Source organism: Eumetopias jubatus, unplaced genomic scaffold (assembly GCF_037043125.1).
Source record: "Eumetopias jubatus isolate StellerSeaLion01/CBP00866 unplaced genomic scaffold, mEumJub1_p1.0 scaffold_2, whole genome shotgun sequence".
Classification (NCBI taxonomy): Eukaryota; Metazoa; Chordata; class Mammalia; order Carnivora; family Otariidae; genus Eumetopias; species Eumetopias jubatus.
In genome coordinates this window covers 131,275,936-131,291,817 of record NW_028274808.1, presented here as the reverse complement: position 1 = coordinate 131,291,817, position 15,882 = coordinate 131,275,936, and the positions used below count along the sequence as shown (strand labels likewise).

Sequence of the window (15,882 nt, the reverse complement as noted above, 5' to 3'; positions counted from 1 at the left end):
TTCTTAACTTCAGGGCGCCTGGGTGGCTCAGTTGGTTGAGCGACTGCCTTCGGCTCAGGTCATGATCCTGGAGTCCCAGGATCGAGTCCCGCATCGGGCTCCCTGCTCAGCGGGGAGTCTGCTTCTCCCTCTGACCCTCTTCCCTCTCGTGCTCTCTAATCTCTCATTCTCTCTCTCTCAGATAAATAAATAAAAAATCTTAAAAAAAAAAAAACCAGTGATTAGGGATCCTTTTCATTTCTAAAACTAATACTTTGTTCTTCAAACTGGCCTAATTATTTGATAGTCTCCTATTCTTGATCATGTTTTCAGTATCTTTTTTTTTTTACATTTTAATGCACCTTAACAGAATTACTTTTCATCTTAATTCTGATAATTATAATATCTGAAGTCTTTGTGGTTCTGGTTCTGTTATCTATGGCTTGCTCATTGATGTCTGTTTTATAATTTTTTAAGTTTTTTGGGCAGCATACCTGTAGGAATTCTTTGAGGCCTAGTTGAGGGTACATTCATCTGGAAAAGTCTGGATTTCCTTCTCTCAGACACCTGGAGATATTACCCATCCTCATAATTAAATTATAGGCTCGTGTTTTTGGATCAGGTAAAGAATATAGATTCAGCTCCCAAATAGCATAAGATTTGGCCAGTGACTACAAATTCTCAGGGGACTTTTTTTTTCTTCTTTTTAAAATGTCTATTCATAGTGTAGGTCAAGATAGCAACGTTTTCTTGTGGCCTACCTTTGCAGGGTGGATTTCCTTTCTGGTTTGCCCTTTCTGAGGGTATACTTCTGGGTCTAGGCATTATGCTTCCATTTTATGCAAACTCAAGGCTTTGACCCCATCCCCTCTGTGCAATGCAGTTCAGATAACAAAGACCACTGTATATCCCAGATAGCCAGGGACTTCAAGCATTAGCTTACCTGCTTGGTCTTTGCTCCATTACGGATCCTAGTGGACTCAATCATCTAAAAGTAGGTTTTAATATTTAATGAAGTCTTTTTAGTGCTCGCTTCGGCAGCACATATATTAATGAAGTATTTTTAGATATTATGTAGCTGGGTAGTTTCAGAGTCTCTAATGCTGCAAAAGCGCTGAAAACAAGAGTCCTCAAATATATCTGTCACCTTTTTTACTTTTTTGTGTTATTATGGAAAATTACAAACATTTCACAAGTAGAAAAAAAATATGATGAGCCCCAATGGACTGATCAGCAACTAGTGGCCAGTCTTAATTTTACTCATATTTCCCTTTTCTCTCCCTTTCCCACAAATTATTTTCCTTAAGAATGCTTTCAAGTTGGGCGCCTGGGTGGCTCAGTCGGTTAAGCGACTGCCTTCGGCTCAGGTCATGATCCTGGAGTCCTGGGATCGAGTCCCGTATCGGGCTCCCTGCTCAGCGGGGAGTCTGCTTCTCCCTCTGACCCTCTTCCCTCTCGTGCTGTCTCCCATTCTCTCTCTCTCAAATAAATAAATAAAATCTTAAAAAAAAAAAGAATGCTTTCAAGTTTGGGGCGCCTGGGTGGCTCAGTCATTGGGCATCTGCCTTCGGCTCAGGTCATGATCCCAAGGTCCTGAGATCGAGCCCCACATCAGGCTCCCTGCTCTGCGGGAAGCCTGCTTCTCCCTCTCCCTCTCCCTCTCCCATTCCCCCTGCTTGTGTTCCCTCTCTCGCTGTGTCTCTGTCAAATAAATAAAATCTTAAAAAAAATGCTTTCAAGTTTTTATTTATTTATTTGAGAAAGAGAGAGAGAGAGAGCACGAGTTGGGTGGGAGGGGCAGAGGGAGAGGGAGAAGCAGGGGGCTCCATCCCAGGACCCCAGGATCATGACCTGAGCCGAAGGCAGACGCTTAACTGACTGAGCCACCCAGGCGCCCTCCCACAAATTATTTTGAAACAAATTTCAGAAAGCAAATAATTTTATTCATAAATATTTTCATATGTATTTCACAAATACTTTCATAATGCCTCCCCCCCGACACACAGAGGATGTTTGCAAATGTCCAGTAGCCTTTTTGTGGTCATAATATTTGAGGGTTGTTATTGTCATGTCATGGTCATGAGCCAAGGATGGAAAGCATCCCGTAAAATAAGCAACAGTGTCATATCCAAGAAATCATTGCCAATACAGTGTCATAATGATTTTCACCTATGTGTTCTTCTAAGGATTTTCCAGTTTTAGCTCTTACCTTTAGGTCTTTGATCCATTTTGAGTGTTTTCGGTCCATGGTGTAAAGAAAAGATCCAACTTCATTCTTTTGCATGTGGATATACGGTTTTCCCAGAACAATTTCTTGAAAAGACTATCCTTTTCCCATTAAATGATCTTTGTACCCTTGTTGAAAATCAATTGACCATATAGGCATGGAGTTATTTTGGAGATCTTTATTCTATTCCATTGGTCTATATGCCTGTCCTTATGCCAGTACCATACTGTTGTGATTATACTAGCTTGGTAGTAAGTTTTAGACTCAGAAAGTGTCAGACTTCTAACTTTGTTCTTCATTTTCAAGATTATTTTGGCTATCCAGGGTCCCTTGAGATTCAGATGCATTTTAGGATGGGTTTTTCTATTTTTGCAAAAAATGCCATTGGGATTTTTTTAATTATATTCAATCTATAAAGCATTTTGGGTGGCACTATCATCTTAACAATATTAAATATTCCAATCCATGAACATAGGATGTCTTTCCACTTAAGTTTTCTTTAATTCCTTTCAGCAATGTTTTATAGTTTTCAGTGTACAAGTCTTTCACCTTCTTTATTTTTATTTTTTATTTTTAAAGGTTTTTTTATTTATTCATTCGAGACACAGAGGTACAGAGAGAGAGAGAGAATATGAGCAAGGGGAGAAGCAGAAGGAGGGGGAGAAGCAGGCCCCCCGCTGAGCAGGGAGCCCGATGCGGGGCTCCATCCCAGGACCCTGGGATCATGACCTGAGCCAAAGGCAGACGCTTAACCATCTGAGCCACCCAGGCGCCCCTCACCTTCCTGATTAAATTTATTGCTAAGTATTTCATTGTTTTTTATACTATTGTAAATGAAATTGTTTTCTTAATTTTCTTTTCAGATTGTTCATTGATGTGGTATAGAAAAGCAAGTGATTTCAGCATGTTGATTTTGTGGCCTGCAACTTTGCTGAATTCATTCATTAGCTAACAATTTCTGTGTGTGTGTGGAATCTTTTGGGTTTTCTACGTATATGATCATACCATCGGGTGCCTGGGTGGCTCATTTGGTTAAGCTCCAACTCTAATTTCAGCTCAGGTTATGATCTCGAGGTTATGAGATTGAGCCCTGTGACAGGCTCTATGCTGAGAGTGGAGCCTGCTTGGGATTCTCTCTGTCCCTCTCCCTCTACCGCCCCAATCTCCTGCACCCTCATGTGTGCGCACTCTCTCTCTCTCATAAAAAAAAAAAAAATCATACCATCTATGAACAGAGATAATTTTACTTACTTTCCAATTTGGATGCATGTCTTTCTCTTGCCTAATTGCTCTGGCTGGAATTTCCAATACCGTATTGAATGTAAGTGGGAAAAGAAGGCATCTTTGTCTTGTATCTGATTTTAAGGGTAAAGTTTTCAGTCTTTCACCACTAAGTATGTTAGCTGTGAATCTTTCATATACGACCTCTATCATGTTGAGAAAGTTTCCTTCTATTCCCAGTTTATTGAGTATTTTTTATCATAAAAGGGTGTTGAAATATCTTTTCTGCAAATATCTTTGCTACACGAGATGATCATGTAATTTTTCCCCTTCATTCTAATAATGTGGTATTGATTGTTTTTCATAAGTTGAACCATCCTCACATTCCAGGGTTAAATCCCACCTGGTCATGGCTTATAATCCTTTTAATAAGTTGCTGGATTAGATTTGCTAGTATTATGTTAAGAATTTTTGCATCTTTATTCACAAAGGATAGTAGTTCATAGTTCTTTTTTCCTTATAGTGTCTTTATGTAGTTTTGGTATCAGGGAATGCTGATTTCACAGAACGAGTTAGGAAGTGTTCCCTTCTCTTTAATTTTTTGGAAGCGTTTGAGACAGATTGGTGTTAGTTCTTTAAATATTTGGTAGAATCTACCCGTGAAGCCACTTGGTCCATTACTTTTCTTTGCTGGGAGGTTTTTATTACTGATTTAATCCCTCCTTGCCAGTTGTAGGTCTATTCAGGTTTTCTATTTCTTTTTTTTTTTTTAAGATTTTATTTTTTCATTTTTTAAATTAAAAAAAATTTTTTTGGTGGGTAGCAAAGTTTATTGAGCAACAGTACAAAGCTCCCAAAGAGGGAGGGGACCCAAGAGGGTTGCCTTAAGATTTTATTTTTAAGTAGCCTCTACACCCAATGTGGGGCTCAAACTCACGACTCCAAGATCAAGAGTAACACACACCATCAACTGAGCCAGCCAGGTGCCCCTCAACTTTTCTATTTCTTCATGAGTTCATTTGGCAGATTGTATGTTTCTGGGAATTTGTCCCTCTTAATTAGGTTATCTATTTTTTTTTAAGATTTTATTTATTTGACAGAGAGAGACACAGCGAGAGAGGGAACACAAGCAGGAGGAGCGGGAGAGGGAGAAGCAGGCTTCCCGCTGAGCAGGGAGCCCAATGGATCATGACCTGAGCCAAAGGCAGACGCTTAACGACTGAGCCACCCAGGCGCCCCTAGGTTATCTAATTTGTTGATGGACAATTGTTCACAGTTTTCTTTTATGACGTGTATTTCTAAAAAATCAGTAGTAATGTCCCAACTGATGTTAGTAATTTGAGTCTTCTCTCTTTGTCCTTAGTCAATGTAATTAAAGGTCTATCAGTTTTGTTGATCTTTTCAAAGAAACAATTTTTGGTTTCACGGTATTATTTTTATACTTATAAATATACACACTTAATAAAGTATGTCTTAGTACTTAGTCCATGATTTTATAACTGCTTACTTAAGTATTTTCCTTAAAAGGGTGTGAATTACATTTTAAGGCCAGTTTCTTTTTCTTTTTTTTTTTAAAGATTTTATTTATTTGACAGAGAGAGACAGCGAGAGGGAACACAAGCAGGGACAGTGGGAGAGGGAGAAGCAGGCCTCCCGCGGAGCAGGGAGCCAGATGCGGGGCTCGATTCCAGGACCCTAGGATTATGACCTGAGCCGAAGGCAGATGCTTAACCGTCTGAGCCACCCAGGCGCCCCTTAAGGCCAGTTTCTAACTTTATAATAGGTACTTAGTAAATTCATTGTTAAGGCTTTTTTTTTTAAAGATTTTATTTATCTTTTGACACAGAGAGAGAGACAGCTAGAGAGGGAACACAAGCAGCGGGAGCGGGAGCGGGAGTGGGAGAGGGAGAAGCAGGCTCCTGGCTGAGCAGGAGCCCGATGCGGGGCTGGATCCCAGGACCCTGGGATCATGACCTGAGCTGAAGGCAGACGCTTAACGACTGAGCCACCCAGGCGCCCCAGCAAATTCATTGTTAAATGAACAAATGAGAGTAAGTTTAATGGGGTATACAAAAAGAAATGTATCTAAATCATAAAGGCAAAGGAAGCAGGGGGTGGTTTGAGGGAAATGTGCAAAGTTGGCCCTTATACACTGAACACAATCCAATTCCCTTCTTAACAGCATGAGTTTTGTTGTTGTTGTTGTTGTTGTTGTTGTTGTTATTTAAAACAACAGTCCTTGAGATGGACTTCTATTATTAAAGCCGGGTTTCTACATAGTTCAGTTCTTCCTCACTTCTCTTTGATGTTTAAATTCCTTTATCAAGAGCCAGCAAATAAAACCCCAATCTTATCAGGAAATAATGATTTTCTCTCTTTGTTCTCTTGCCTTACCTGAACTCGATGACTCCTGATGGTTTTGTTTATCCTCAATTTAAGCTCTGCCTCCAGTGCTCCAAAAAACCTTGCATTGCAAGTAAGTAATTTGAGTTCATTTAGAAAATTAGAAGGGCATTTTGTTAATTGTAAAGTCCCTTTGATTCAGCTGGAGATGAGTTGCTCAATTTGCTGAGTTTAAATGCCATTGAAATGCTCACTAGCTGTGGGTTTCTAGTGTGGTCTGATAATCCTAGGGTACCAAAGGGAGGCTTCAGGGACTCCGTAAACTTTTTATGTAAATGTTGTTTTTAAGATAGTTTAGCCATTTAGAGAAATTATTTGCAAGTCATATAACTGATAAACAACTTGTATCATAGCATGGATATTTTTTCCCCAAATAAATAAATAACATTCATACATTTTTGGTTCCATTCCGTAGTGAAGTTAAAAATGTAAATACTGCATATGCCTTTTTTTTAAAAGTGTAGTATAGAAGAACAATTTGTATCCAGAATTTATAAGGAACACTTACAACACAATATCAAAAAAATAACCTAGTTTTAAAAATGGGCCAAAGATTTATATAGACATTTCAGCAAAAATATATGAATGACCAATAAGCACATGAAGAGATGTTCAACATCATTGGTCATTATGGAAATATAAATTAAAGTCACAGTGAGATACCACTTGATACCACTAAAATGGCTATAGTCAAAAAGACACAATTAACAAGGGTTAGTGAGAGAATGTGGAAAAACTGGAATCCCCATACAATGCTGGTAGGAATGTAAAATGGTACAATTACTTTGGAAAAATAATTCGGCAGTTTCTTTAAAAAGTGAAACATAAATTTACCATATAACTCAGCGACTTCACTCCTAGGAATCTATGCGAAAGAAATAATAACGGATATCCACACAAAACCTGTAAACAAATGTTAAGAGTAGCATTATTCACAATAGCCAAAAATTGGAAACAACCCGAATGTCTGTCAACTGGCAAGAAGATAAACAAAATTTGGTATATCCATACAATAGAATACTATTCAGGAATAAAAATGAATGATTCATGCTATAAGACAGATGAACCTCAAAAACATGCTCAATGAGAGATGCCAAGCAAAAAAAGATTGTAGGATTCCATTTAGCAAAATGCCTAGAGAAGGCAAAGCTGTCAAGTCAGAAAATAGATTAGTGGTTGTCGGGGGCTTGGGCTGGGAACGGGGAATGACTACAAATTGGCTTGAGGATTTTTTTTAAAAAATATACTTCCTATAATGCATTCAGCATTCTCAGTTACATCTTCTGTATATTGGCTCAAAAGAGCTCAGCCATATACTCACCAACTTGAGATTTGTTTCCAAATCCAAAGCAGATTTTGACTATGCAGACGGGAGACTCTAGGAACCATGGTAACTTGTGCCCCATTGTCATTAAGGACTGACAGTTTTAAGTGCCATCAAGTTCTCAACACCCTTTGATCAGTGCCAGCAAGAGAAGGGGGTGTGAACCCCTGCCCCAGGCCCATTCATTCTTTTTTTTTTTTTTAAAGCATTTGTTAGCATTTAGAACCTCCCTCCATGTGGCTTCAAGCTACCAGAGCAGCAGCTGCCCCTCCTCCAAGCTCCCCCACACAGACGCTTAATCTTCTTAACGCCTCTGCTGAAGAATTTGGCCCTCCCGACGCTGGGCTGCTTTGGGAGCTTTCCTTTCTCCAGAACTTTGCAGTAGCCCGATTGTACCACATCAGTGAGAGCAGCAGTTCCCATCTTGTTTTTGGCAGCATTTACCTGCTTACATCTGTTCGTCACTAATCAATATTAATTGTTTATCAAGGTCAACAGTTGGGCAGAAGCTTTGGTTCCTCTTCAAGTGGTAATGCTACATACCAACTGTCCCTAAGTAACCTGGGTATTAGCTGTCTTAGTCGATCCTGTGGTGATGATGCCATCAGCATGCCCCACCCCAAGGGGACAAGGGGGGTGGTCCTGGTGCTTGCAGGTACAATGGTTGGGTAGCTCACATGCCTTCAAAGTTTCCAGGTCTTTCTCTGCCTGAAGTGCTTAGTGAGAAGGTCAGAGCGTGGTGGGGCAGGGGACAAAACTTGACAGTGTGCGAAGAGCCTGTAGGTCTGGGGATCAAGGATTTGCCTTGTGGTGCAGCCAGCAAAGCTGATGTTATGGACTCGCCCAGGGCTGTTTGGCCTCATCAGGGCTGCGCCAGAGGGCATTAGCCCGCCAGTTTCAGAGATCTGAACCAGGGTTGAGCACACAGCCTCAGGCTCCCGAGCCCAGGCTGGCCCCCCCCCGCCCTGAGGCCCTCCCATGTGGGCTAAGACCCTGGGGGTTGGGGTGGGGGTATGCATGGTTCGGGTGCAATGCAAGGAGTAAAGCTCGTGGCTGGGCCAGCAACAAATCAGTGGCACATTAAGAATCTAGGCCTGTTTGGGGCACCTGGGTGGCTCAGTCGTTAAGCGTCTGCCTTTGGCTCAGGTCGTGATCCTGCGGTCCTGGGATCGAGCCCCACATCGGGCTCCCTGCTCGGCGGGAAGCCTGCTTCTCCCTTTCCCTCTCCCCCTGCTTGTGTTCCCTCTCTCGCTGTGTCTCTCTGTCAAATAAATAAAATCTTTAATAAAAAAAAAAAAGAATCTAGGCCTGTTTGTTCCTGAAAGGATAAAAGGTCTGGATAGGAGGTGGTACTGAACACATCAGGTAACAGCAGTCCATACCGCACAGATCTCAGCAAGGGGGTCTTTCCTCTTGGTCCCCCTGTTTCAGCAATATGGTCTTGCAACATGGGGTCAGCCATGGAGAACCATGTGATCTCCACTCCTGGCCCTCCCGGACAACTGGCAGGGCTTCCTCATTTGCTAAGTGAGGAAGAAGCTTCTACCCAAACCTATCCTTTACATGACTTCTTTCCAACCTACTATACTAGTAGGCCATGGTACATTTCAATATAACCAGCTGCCCATTGTCAGCAAACACTTCATGAATAAGGTCTACTTTTCCATACTTGCTTAGTCAGTCTACCAGACAGGTGTCACCTGTATTTTTCTGAAAGAGCCTTGTCACCTTAACAGCTCCACAAAAAGGGAATTTTAAATCTCATGAAGTCAACGTGCCGAAAGTCCTGGGTAGTGTTGCCTCTTTTACTGAGGGACACAAAGGCCAACTTTTCCAGCAGTTTTATACGAGCAACAAGTGTTCTCTCAGAAACAAACACTACTGGAGTTTGTGAAAGACAGCAGTTATTCTTTGACTACACATGGGATTCTGTGTGTGAAACCGCTAACAGAAGTGTCAATATCATGGAAGTATGTCCTCAATTTTGTTGGGATTGTAAGTCTCCCTTCTGGTACGCATCAAAGGCCACAGACAATGTCACCTGCAACTTGCCAATCAATAAGATATCATTAGACGGTGAAAACGCTGGACATCAGAACTGTCCTCTGATACCATAGGAACATTCCAGGTCAACATGTTACACACTTTGATACCAATTATACATTATTACACAGTGCATAAAATGAATTTGCTCACAGGCCTCCCGATGACAAAATCACTTTTAGCTTTTACCTTTCACTACAAGTTCTATACCTATATTAGACACTTTTTTAAATGATTTTATTTATTTATTTATTTGTGTGTGAGAGAGAGTGCACAGCTGGGGTGGCAGCAGGCAGAGGGAGAAGCAGGCTCCCCACTGAGCAAGGAGCCCGATGGGGGCTCGATCCCAGGACCCCAAGATCATGACCTGAGTCCAGGGCAGCCACTTAACTGACTGAGCCACCCAGGCATCCCTATTTTGAACACTTTTTACAGGAACATAGACCATGCATATTTTTACACAGACACGAACACATCAGCTTCCAGGAAGGAGACCAACTACCCTTCTCCCTGGAAGTTTGGGAAATAAGAGAAGGAGGTGCAGGGGGTGCAGGAAGCATAAGTTTGCAGCTAGGTTTCTGAGGCGATCGAAAGGTTCTAAAACTGGATTAGTAACGGTTACACAAGTCTATAAATTTACTAAATTCATTGGATTTTATACTTAAAATTTACAGCATTTAAATTTCAACAAAGCAGTTTTTTAAAAAGCCAATAAACAATGTGTTTATCCTAAATATAGGGAGAAGTATTTCCTTACTTATTCAAAACATTTAAGAAATTGTACAAAAACATGCAGTGCTCTTTCATACACTATCGACCAAAGTTTAACATGCTGGAAGTCTGTGTGCTAATTTGTGGATGCTTATGTGTAGTTCAGAATACATCCTCTCTTGTCATCTCTGTTTAATCGAAGAAAAATCATAAAGATAACCCAAACAATGCAAAAACCTGAAACCATTTCTGACTACTAGTCTATAAATCATATTTTTCTTAATACCGTACAACCAAAACAAATGTAGAAATAGGTTTATTTCAGAGGCTTTCTACAACTATAATAAACCCTTTTTACAACATTTTTGTGCTCATCAAAAATACTGTTTCCATTGACTAACTTCATAATAAGTGAATGCTATAAATTTTAATATATAAATAACAAATATATTTTGTATATATTGGAGTTTATTTTATAAATACTATATGGACTCTCAACAATTCTTGGATTATCTGTTGTTTAGTTTCTATTTAGACCAACCTGTTTGTGTTAAACACATTCATTATTCTGATAAGTTATTATAAAACTATTTATAAATGATTCAGTTTTAGGGGTGCCTGGGTGGCTCAGTCGGTTAAGCGTCTGCCTTCAGCTCAGGTCATGATCCCAGGGTCCTGGGATCAAGTTCCACCTCAGGGGCGGCGGGGGGGGGGGGGGGTCTTTGCTCAGCGGGGAGTCTGCTTCTCCCTCTGCCTGCCACTCCCCCTGCTTGTGCTCTCTCTCTCTCTGACAAATAAATAAATAAAAATCTTAACAAATGATTCAGTTTTAGCTTTGACCAGTTAATACAAGATTATATAAAAATATTTATAGCACTTATTTTTAATTTTTAAAAAGGTTTCTTTTGCTAAAACAAAAGAAATCTGAATACTCCTGGACCATAGGTGGCACGAAAAGCTCAAGGTCAACTAGACTTTCCCTAGCAGGGTGATTAGAAACAAGTTCAGTTTTAAAAAAGCACCTTATAATTGCCCTCTAAGGCTGCCATGAAGGTAGATGGGATTGTCCTTAGACAGCAAGGTTTAACTTCAGAAAAACTTTTTTTTAAAAAATGAGGTGTTCTGTTTCCTCCTTTATCCAACATTTCATAGAAACAGAGAGTGCTCTTTCCTTCTTCCTCTTTCCTGTTGGCTAGAGCTCCAACATGATGACTGGAATCCCTATGGCTGATCGGGGCTGGGAGGTGAGTCTGACAATGGAAGCCACACATGACAAAGCAACAAGATAGAAGGAATGTGGGTTCTTTGAAACCGTGGACTTTATACTACCTCTGGAATGCCTAGCTCAAGATGTCTGGAACATGAGGGATGAATAAGTATCTATATTGTTTATGCCACTGTTTGTAAACTAAACTTAATCCTGAGTATACTGAGATCAGAGTGGTGCAGATGGAGGGAGAGTTAAGCACAAAGGCTCTGAGACAGGAAATGCTTGACACCGTCAAGGCACAGCAAGGTGAGCGTGGCTGGGGTGTGAATAACTAGAGGGAAAATGGTCAGAGATTGTGTAGGGCTTAGTGGTTCGTTGGTACTTTGAGGACATATTTATTTATTTATTTATTTATTTATTTAAAGATTTTATTTATTTATTTGAGAGAGAGAGAATGAGCGATAGAGAGCACAAGAGGGAAGAGGGTCAGAGAGAGAAGCAGACTCCCTGCTGAGCAGGGAGCCCGATGTGGGGCTCGATCCCAGGACCCTGCGATCATGACCTGAGCCGAAGGCAGACGCTTAACCAACTGAGCCACCCAGGCGCCCGAGGATGTATTTAGATGTGGTAAGGCCATCACAGGGTTTCAAGAAGAAAAGTGACCTGATTGATTTATATTTTAAAAGAATCTCTGGGGCACCCGGGTGGCTCAGTAGGTTAGGCGGCCAACTCTTGGTTTCAGCTCAGGTCATGATCTCGTGGTTTTGGGATTGAGTCCCGGGCTCCAAACTTGGCAGGGGATCTGCTTGAGGATTCTCTCCCTCTCCCTCCACTCATGTGCACTCTCTCTCTCTAAAATAAATAAATGATCATTAATTTTTTTAAAGAAAAGAACCTCTTTATAAAGAAGAGACTGATGCTAATGTACAAGAATCCTCACAGTGGGTGCGTAAGCATTTATTACATATTCTCTACACTTCTTTTATATGCTTAATATATTCTAGGTTATAAATTTCATAGAAAACTTTTCACAATCACCCTTATTAACTGGCCAAAGCTAAAACTGAATCATGTATAACTTTATTTACAATAACCTATCATAATAAAGAATGTGTTTAACACAAAGAGTTTGGTTTAAATAGAAACTAAAAAATAGTCCAAGAATGGTTTAGAGTCCATATAGTATACTGGTAGGCTCAGAGAGCTCCGCTTTTGAATCCTGCCTCAGGGTTCTCTTAAGTGGGTGGGTGATCTTGATTAAATCATTTAACCTTCCTAATCTACCAAAGTGTAATTATCTTTATCTCTGAAGATTTTCTGAGGATTAAATGCTTAGCACAGTTCTGGGCACAAAGAATCATCCCATATATGGTGTCTTTATTAGTAGTAGTCACAATTATTAGACTAATAATAACATTGGATCTTTTAACATTGGATCAGAATGGTATGAAATTTCCAGTCCCTAGAGAGGTTTTTCTCTATTGTGGGTGGAGACAGCTCCACCCACAAGCATTTTCCATTACTTGGATGACAAAACTCTTAAGCTTTTTTCTACTCTCATACTTGGAAGTCTGGAAGTACCCACTTAGGATACTTGAACATCTAAATCATAGAAAGAAATGTCCCAGGGGCACCTGGGTGGCACAGTCGGTTAAGCATCTGCCTCTCGGTTTTGGCTCAGGTCATGATCTCAGGATTGTGGGATTGAGCCCAACATCGGGCTCTGGGCTCAGCATGGAGTCACCTAAGATACTCTCTCCCTCTCCCTCTGCCCCTCCCCCTCCAATAAATAAATATTTAAAAAGAAAGGAATGTCCCATGAGAAAATCAATTATCATCCTAATTCATACCTCAATTTCTTGTGAGCTTATTATGAATCAGTTACTATGAGGCCATCAGCACAAGTAACTGAAAAAGATCCAGTTTCTAGATCCACATAGGTGAGGCCCAGCCTCTTAACTAGGTTGATCTTATGTCAGTACTGCTTACCAAGTACTTGATAATTTGAGATCAATTAATCATTTGAGAACTAATTGAGGCATAGAAACAAACAAAAAAGTGTGTTTGCTATGACTGTTGAGGACAAAAACTGGTATTTAAAACCATTCATGGGGTGCCTGGGTGGCTCAGTTAGTTAAGCTTCTGCCTTTGGCTCAGGTCATGATCCCAGGGTCCTGGGATCGAGCCCCACATCGGGCTCCTTGCTCAGCGGGGAGCCTGCTTCTCCCTCTCCCTGTGCTGCTCCCCCTGCTTGTGCTCTCTCTCTCTCTCTCAAATAAATAAATAAAATCTTTTTTTAAAAAAAAAGTAAACTTGAAAGAATAGATAGGTAATGTAAACAGATGAAAATTCTAGGAGTCCAGAAAAAATGTTAGGGAATAAAAACACTGTAACAGAAATGAAGAATGCTTTTCATGGGCTTATTGGTAGGCTGAACATAACTGAGGAAAGAATCTCTTGATCATGAGAATATGTCAATGGAAACAAAGTAAAGAGAAAAAAGACTGAATAAAAAAAGGGGACAGAATATCCAAGAACTGTGGTACAACTATAAAAAGCATAGCATATACATAATGAGAATACCAAAAGGAGAAGAAAGAGACAATGATACAAAAGCAACACTTGAAGCAATAATGACTGGGAATTTCCCCCGAATTAAGGTCAGACACAAACCACATGTCTTAGCTGTCTACTACAACAAATTACTATAGACTGGGTGACTTAAACAGCAGAAATTATTTCTCAGCGTTCTGGAGGCAGAGAAATACAAGATCAAGGTGCTGGCAGATTTGGTTCTGGTAAGAGGCAGCATCCTGGTTTGTAGATGGCTCTCTCCTTACTGCATCCTCACATGACTGAGTCAGAGCAAGCTCTCATGTACCTTTTTATAAAAACACTAATCCCCATTCATAAAGGCTCTACTCTTATGGCCTAATCACCTCCTAAAGACTCCCACCTCTTAATACCAAGGGGAACACACTCAGCCTATAACATCACAAAACCACAAGAAACTCAGAGAACACCAGGCAGGATAAATACCAAATAAATTACACCTAAGCATATCATATTCAAGCTGCAGAAAATAAAAGACAAAGTCTTGTAAGAAAAAGTCTTGTAAAAATAAAAGACAAAGAAAAAGTCAGAAGGAAAAATCTTTTTATCTATAGAGGAGCAAAGATAAAAATTACGTCCAATTTCTCTAAAACCATGTGAACAAGAAGGGGGTGGAGTGATATATTTAAAGTATTGAGAGAAGGGAACCTGGGTGGCTCAGTCAGTTAAGCATCTGCCTTCAGCTCAGGTCATGATCCCAGAGTCCCAGGATTGAGCCCACCGTTGGGCTCCCTGCTCAGCAGGGAATCTGCTTCTCCCTCTATCTCTGCCCCTCCCCCTGCTCCTTCTCTCCTTCACTCTCTCTCAAATAAATAAATACAATCTTAAAAAAAATAAAGTACTGAGAGAGAAAAAACCCAAAACACTAACCTAGAGGTGAAGAAGAAATATTTTCTCAAACAAACATTGAGGCAATTTGTTGCCTATTTACCTTCCTTGCAAGAAACGTTAAAAGAAGTTCTTTAGAGAAAAGGAAACTAACATTAGAGAAAAGGAAACTAACATAGGTCAGAAATTTGAAGGCAACCATTAAAAAAAGTAAAAAAAAAAAAGACAATTTATATATTAACAAAGGAGAGAAAATAGAATCATATAAAATGCTTCATTAAAACAATAAGTGCCATAAATGGTAGGGGAAAAAAGGTGGAAGACAAAAATAGGAACAAAGAACAAGGCAACGGGGCGCCTAGGTGGCTTAGTCAGTTAACCATCTGCCTTCAGCTCAGGTCGTGATCCCAGGGTCCTGGGATTAAGGCCTTCCATGGGCTCCCTGCTCAGTGGGGAGTCTGATTCTTCACACTCCCTCTGCCCTCCCCATGCTCATGCTTTCTCTCTCATTCGCTCTCTCTCTCTCAAATAAATATATAAAATCTTAAAAAAAAAAGAACAAGGCAATAAAGAGAAAACAGTAACAAGATATATATTAATCCAAATACATTAATAATCATTTTAAACATCAATGGCCCAAATACAATAATTAAAAGACAAAAATAGTCAAACTGGGTCAAAAGAACTACACAGTGTCTAAAAAAAAACCCCACTTTGCGGTGCCTGGGTGGCTCAGTTAAGCAGCTGCCTTCAGCTCAGGTCATGATCCCGGAGTCCTGGGATCGTGCCCCGTGTCAGGCTCCCTTGCTCAGTGGGGAGCCTGCTTCTCCCTCCGCCTCTGCTGCTCCCCCTGCTTGTGCTCTCTGTCAAATGGATGAATAAAATCTTTAAAAAAAAAAAAAACCCTACTTTATTTTCATTTATTTTTATTTTTTAAAGATTTCATTTATTTATTTGTCAGAGGGAGAGAGAGAGAGAGCAGAAGCAGGGGGAGTGGCACACAAAGGGAGAAGCAGGCTCCCTGAGCAATGTGGGACTTGACCCCAGGACCCTGGGACCATGACCTGAGCCAAAGGCAGAAGCCCAACCGACTAAGACACCCAGGCATCACAAAAACCCCACTTTAAATATAAGCACACGTATAGTTAAAAACGAATGGACAAAGAAAGATATACCTTGCTAATACTAATCAAAAGAAAGTTAGATTACTTATATTGATTTCAAACAGAGCAGCATTCAAAGCAAGGAAAATTATCAGGATAAAGAGGATCATTAAATAATGATAAAGGGGGGGCGCCTGGGTGGCTCAGTTGGTTAAGCGAC

The 15,882-nt window shown here is 40.4% G+C and overlaps 1 protein-coding gene across 2 annotated transcripts in view; it reads right to left on the bottom strand.

Moving 5' to 3' along the window:
* ABCG2 (ATP binding cassette subfamily G member 2 (JR blood group)) overlaps window positions 1-15,882 on the bottom strand; it is a 138,387-nt gene that overhangs the window by 82,060 nt on the left and 40,445 nt on the right. The window contains exon 2 of one of the 2 annotated variants that reach the window (XM_028117754.1): window positions 6,665-6,733. The exons of the other annotated variant lie outside the window; for it this stretch is intronic. The gene's annotated coding sequence lies outside the window, so the exon portion shown is untranslated. The remainder of the gene's footprint in view (window positions 1-6,664; window positions 6,734-15,882) is intronic. 2 annotated transcript variants of the gene reach the window in all.